We start from the raw sequence: 6820 nt of genomic DNA, 5'->3' as shown, positions 1-6820 counted from the left end.
TGTCATCGTAGCGTTTGTTTCCGATCCAACCCATTGATATGTTCAATCATACTTGGATGAAGGGAAAATACAAATATCAGATTGATCCAAAAATTTTGTGGTCTACAAAATGTTTTTAATGGCCATTCCCCACTTTCCAGTGGTGTGGTCCACCGTAGATTTTGATCAACTTAATTTTTGGGAAAACGTTCTCAAATGATGGAAAAAATGGATGGACGGCGGGTATATACAATGTATTCATCAAGGTGGGCCCAAATCCACTCCGTCCATCTGTTTTAACAGCGTATTTCAGGGCATTCGCCCAAAAATGAAGTAGATCTGAAACTCAGGTGGACCAGGCCACACGAAACAGTAGTGATTAAGCATACACCATTAAAAACTTATCATGGTCATGTGTAATGTTTATTTTCAATCCAACCTTTTGAAATGTTAGGACAGATATGTATGAAGAAAAAGCATAAATAACAAACTGATACAAAATTTCTGTAGCCCACAAGTATTCAATAACCACTGTTTTTGTGGTGTGGTCCACTTTAAATTTGGATGTACCTTATTTTTTGGAGAATAACCTAATTAAGTGATAAAACGAATGGACGGAGGGAATATACAAAGAATACATCGAAGTGGGCCCCATGGTCACGGCCGCTCCGGGTTGAGAGTGGATAAGGACGGGATTAAGACTGCTGACGTGGCGCGTGACTGATGTTACGGAGATTCGCGGCAAGGATATGCGCTTTGTAACAAAAGGTCGCGGAAAAGGACGGAAGTGGATTTAGTACGGACACGGATTTCCTGCAAAGTACTTTCGCGTGAAGTTACTGCCGTGGGATTAGAGCGGGGCATAATCTAACCTGATTCTACGTATCCAGCCTGATCACGTTTGAATGAACTGAAGGCTAAAGATCGGGTCGAATCAAGTAATCCCACTCAGATGTAACCGTACATCTAATTAAGTTTGGATTAGCAACCAATCAAAGTCGATCCGATCCCATCCGTTCATGTCTTTTAACATATAATTTTAGGGCTTTATCCCAAAAATAGAGTGTATCCAATCCTCAAGTGGAGCACACCACCAACAATGGTGTGAATTGAACATTTAGCGTTGAAAATTTATTGGGGACCTAAGAAGTTTTAGATCAAGTTAATATTTGTTTTTTCCCTTCATTTATGTCTTTCTGATCTTATGAACTCGTTGGATAACAAACAAACGTCACAGAGGTCTTACAAAGTTTCCAGGATAGAAATCAATACTTTAACTTTTTCTGGTGGTATAGTCCACTTGAGCTTTGGATATGCATCAATTTTGAGTTCAAACCCTAAAATGATATGGAAAAACGAATGGACAGTGTGAATAAATCACATGCATTCACAGTGGGCCCAAACAGAGTTTAGTCAGATGATAAAGAGCGTACTGAGGCAATCTGATTCCGTGTGGTACACGCGAGCTATATATAGCTGGTGTAGATATGCGCCGTGCAAAGACGAGCGCAGACGCGCCTGGAGCTGCGAGTTGTATGAACGGCTCAAATGAGATCAAAGTTACATGGGCCCCGCCATAACGTTTATTTTCCATCCAATCCATTAATAATGTTAAAAATGCATGGATGAATAGGAAAAACAAATTTCATATTAATTCAAAACTTTTATAATCCTCAAAAGGGTTTCAATGATAAATGTTCAATCTCCTACTATTTTTTGCAGTGTGGTCCAATTGATCTTTATATTTATCTTATTTTTTGGCTCAAGCATTAATACGAGCTCTCCAAATTGATGGACGGTTTGGATATAACACATACCTCATAGTTTGACCCGCAGAGCTTGCTGACGTCAATACATCACAAGCCAATCCGCTTCTGAACCGTGACTTGTACTCCACATCTCCACCCACTTCTTTCTCTTCTGCCGTAATCCCGCCCCTCCCTAAAAAGTAGGTCCCGATCTGACTCGGTTTTCTTGACAGAGTCGAACTCGGTTTGGGTCAGGTTAGCAATGCATCGGGTCGGATTGAGTTAGGTGACCCGGACTCAATCCGGGATCGGATCGAGTGCGGATCAATTGCTTGAAAATTTGGATCGAGTTGAGTTGGACCCAATCTAGTCCAACTCAACTCAATGCCCACCTCTAACTGGGATGGTAGTGGGGCCGACAGTGATGTTTGTTAGAAATACACACTTTCCATCCATTGTGGGAGCTCATTTTAAGACATGTGACAATGACAAAAACTGTGGTACATACAAAACTCAAATTGGCCCGATGAGAGGGAATACCGGAGAAAGAGTTTTCTACCATTGAAACCTTACTGGGATCTAACTCGATATTTATATGTCATGAAGTGAAAACACCGGAAACTTTGCTTGATAGGAAACATTCTTGCCATACGAAATGTACAGAGTAACTCAATAGCATAATGAGTAAACTCTTGGGAGCCCACCATGCGGTTCGTGTCTTATCCATGCATTCCATCTTTTTATCAAATAATTGTTTTTCAAAAAATTTAAATGTAATTCAAAACTCAAGTAAACCACACCACATGAAACAGTAGTGATAATCACATCCGCTGTTGAAACTTTCCTAAGACAATAATTTTTACTTGCCACCAACTTTTTTATAATATCACTCATACACGGTGTATGAGTGAATGAAAAGCACAAATATAAGCTTGATTGAAAGCTTCATTAGCCCCGGTAAGTTTTCATAAGTAGGTGTTCAAAGTTTAATTCACCCTTTTCTGTGTTATGGTTTGCTTGAGCTTTAGATATGTTTTAATTTTGAAATCATGCCCTAAAATAACTTGGTTAAATGAATGAACGCAGTATATAAAACACGTATACAACAGTGAGCCTCCTGCTCACATTAGGATCCAAGGCACATCCAAAAACTCGAATGGGACACACCACATGAAAAGCAGTAGGCCTGAAAATAACCACCATTGAAACCTTTCTCAGGCCCCTGATGTTTATATGTCATTATCAAGAGTTTATTTTGGTCAAGTTGGGTTGAGCTCAACCTGACCTCAAGAGGATCCAGCCCTGTGGGCTAACACGAATTTCAACCCGAGTTTATCTGTACTCAACCCAACTTGACCCAAATACATGTAACTCTTCCCAACCCAACACGAATTTCAACCCGAGTTTATCTGTGTACTCAACCCAACCTGACCCAAATACATGTAACTCTTCCCAACCCAACATAGCACAACACAATTTCAATTCCAGTTAGCATTTTTCAACTCAAACCCGGCCTAAAAGCCTTTCAACCCAAACTAGCCCAACCCAACCTGAACTCGCTAGTTAGGACAGTATGGTTCGAAGCCCAAACCCAAATTACCACCCTAACACCATCCAACCCGCTCATAAGGTGATTCTCACAAAGAAAATGGAAAATCCAAACACAAGCTTGATCCAAAACTATGGCCCCCATGAAGATTTCAATGATGCACCTTCAATCCCCACCATTTCTTGTGATGCAGCCCGTTTGAGCTTTGATGTTCTAACATTAGCCGACACAAATGATATTATGAGTGGATATGACACTGGTGCCCCATAGAGCTTGCTCCTTGTAAAATAGTTAAGACATTCATATCTGATCTTAAGAACCAGGAAATTCAAGATCCATGTCATACAATGCATGTAGGATTATTCATGCTCGACATTTCATGATCTTTTGGAAGTATTCCGGCATGCACATGGAGATGTTCTAATCTAGCCACATTCCTTTTTTGTCTATCCTTAGCATCATCCAAGCCAGATAAAATATAAAAGCAACATTAAGCTCAACACACATGCCTTGTGATGATATGGCATTCTCATCACCATGGCCTTACATCATGATAATTACATGCCCCACACATGACGAGAGCCGTGTGGCGTCCCGTTTCGCACTATATCCTGCATGGCAACACATCAAAAGCATAACAGTAGTTGTAATGTCCCGCATTTGACTAAAAAATCCAACAGTATAGGTAGATTACCAAATTCAAAGCACATAGGTGACTACGGTGCCCACATCATATGAAGAGTCAAGTGGGACCATCCATCACGATCAAAGCTAATCATGACCATGTCCACATCAAGATATAAAGGCTGGCAAAACATGTCCAAAATAGTGAGGAAACAATGTATGGCTCAAAATCTCATCATGCAATAAAAATTGACTGATTGGTCATATCTCTTAGGTCGGGCTTTCCATCAGCCAATTGGAGCTGTTGAATGTCTTTAGGACACCACCATTGGGGCTAAAATTGAAGTTTCAGTCCAATATAACCTTAACATGTTAAGCCTTGAAATCTGAATATCCGAGTAAGGCTGAATATCCGAGTAAGGTTACTCAAAATTTGAATCATGAACGTGAACCATTATATTTATTTTTTCACCACGGCATCATGTCCATTCAATGTATATTGACATTTATGCATAGGCTAAATGAAATTAAATTTACTAATGATTTAAATTAACTCAATAGACAACCATTCCACATCATCTACTACTCAAACTAAAACTCTTTAAATAATTATTCGTTTACAATTTTAACTTTAAAATTTCTAACTACATCTACTAAATCAAAGAAAGCCTTAATAATAGAGACCCGCTTATTCAAAGTACTTCAGTTCTATATCTGGGAAGAAGTTCAAAGTAGGGTAAGCATACACAAACTTAATGGGATCATTTCTTACCTAAAAGTTGAAATCTTCATATATATTAAAATTTAATAAACAAGAGATAGAATTGAATTTAAATAGGAAAAACAAGGGAACATGAATTTAAGTATTGAAATTATAACTATACCATGAATGCAATACTTTTCATGATTCTCATAAACAATATCCATCCTCTCTCACAATATTGTACCCATGTGGATGGTCCCGTTACATTAACGCCCTTGCACAAATACCTCATGATGGGGACCCATTCATACATTAGTTAGTAAGGTTAATGCTCCAGTTGTACCGCTGACATATGTCAACACATGCACTTGTACTCATACGACATATACAAAAGAGACTTCAAAAGATCCAATGAGTTTTAGAGACTTTCGCCCAAGGGAAACAACTACCCTACTTGCTGGCTTTAGAAACTTTTACCCAAAGGACACGGTCGTACTACTTGCTTAAGCCTTTTAGAGACATCCCTATGGCAGCGCACCTGCATTCAAGTCTTAATTCGTAATGAAAATAAATATACATATGTCATGAATGGTAATCCCACGAACTTTAGTATCTTATAAAATGTGAAGTCTTTTTTGACTTTAATTTTAAACTACATATTTACCATTCTTAAGGCTATGTTCTCAATTTCATTCAAGTATAAATAATTAGCATAACTTAATTTCTCAAAAGTCTTGAATAATACAAAATTTTAATTTTCACTTAATAAGTTTTGAAATATTTAAAATTCTTAAAGCCATTATTTTTGTTGAGATTTAATAAATTTTATTTTGATAATGTATACGAATAATTTGATTTAGATTTTTACTCTGATTCAAGGGTGTGATTTATCACATACATTGATCACTTATATGGCAGATGATCAAGTGGGGGGAAGAGTGAGTATATGGTTAAATAGTTGCACATGCACGAAATTTTTTTGAGTTATTACATAAACAAATGAGATCTATTGAAGACAAAATCAACAACTCTAATTGAAAATCCGGATTTGGACATGTTTTGTCATGTATAATTTAACCATTTATCACACTAAGACGTGTACACTTACCAATTTTTAAGTTAAACCAACATATGATTTAGGAGATACGGCCCAATTAAGTTTCATCCAATCACAATCATCCATATTTTTCATGATCCGTATTCTATCCTAGAATGGCTTTCGGATATATCAATTACCTAGCTATAGATCATCATTTCATTATATCCATAAGGTATTGACAGGCATATAACCATACGGTTAAGGAAAAAACATGATTATGTATGTAAAGTGTTGATGTCAAAATTTGGATCACCCTCCACCGAGCCCTGAGTGCTCGAAGCGAACCCTGGACCTGCACAAAGAGGAGACAAAGAAGACCCTGGCTTAAGCAGGGGACCCTGATGCCTAAGTCAGGCTAATGAAACAGGGTCTATGCAGTGTAGAGTCAAGTAAGGGTGCCAAATATTGCGTACCTTCTATCGTATAAATGACCCCTATTTATACTTGAGGGTCGCAGTGAACGTGTTCGATAATCTCGCCATGGTCATCGCCATCACGAGAGGATCACGAGAGCGCTGTCATTGGTAATTACCTGGGGATCGTGTGTTGGGCATAACTCCAGTTATGCGATACTGGGGTTATACATTAATGTCATTGCTGACTAGATTCCCAATCGAGTTGATCTCAAGGCTTGGATCTTACCCACTGACCCGAGCTTAGGGCTCGGCGAATAGTTAGTCAGGGCCGTGTTGGTAGATTTGGTCCATTCCATATTCTCCAATCCTTATCAACTTATCATATCTTTCCCCCGACAATTGATACACTGAGTAGAAAGGATCGGTTCGGCCGAGGGAGAAGGATAGATCGGCTCGAACGTATGACCGTTGCTCCAAGGCACTTGCTAGATCGTGCTCTCTGGATTGGCGTCATGAATCTACAAGAACCCTCGGGCCGGAAGCTTGTCTTGCCCTGAACTCTAATCAGTCTGAGGCCTAACTCATTAATGTTGTAGTTAGCCTCGATACGGCTCGGTTCGGATTTACCCATAACATAAAGTACATGATCATGTGGGCTACACATGTAACTATGGCCCTAAATCCATCAATGTGGGTTGTTCATATGGTGTGCCCATAATCTCAATGGGTTGGGTGACCCAAACACATTGTGGATGTCTATGG

Source organism: Magnolia sinica, chromosome 4 (assembly GCF_029962835.1).
Source record: "Magnolia sinica isolate HGM2019 chromosome 4, MsV1, whole genome shotgun sequence".
Classification (NCBI taxonomy): domain Eukaryota; kingdom Viridiplantae; phylum Streptophyta; class Magnoliopsida; order Magnoliales; family Magnoliaceae; genus Magnolia; species Magnolia sinica.
The sequence above is the reverse complement of the archived record's forward strand: the minus strand, read 5'-3'. Positions refer to the sequence as shown.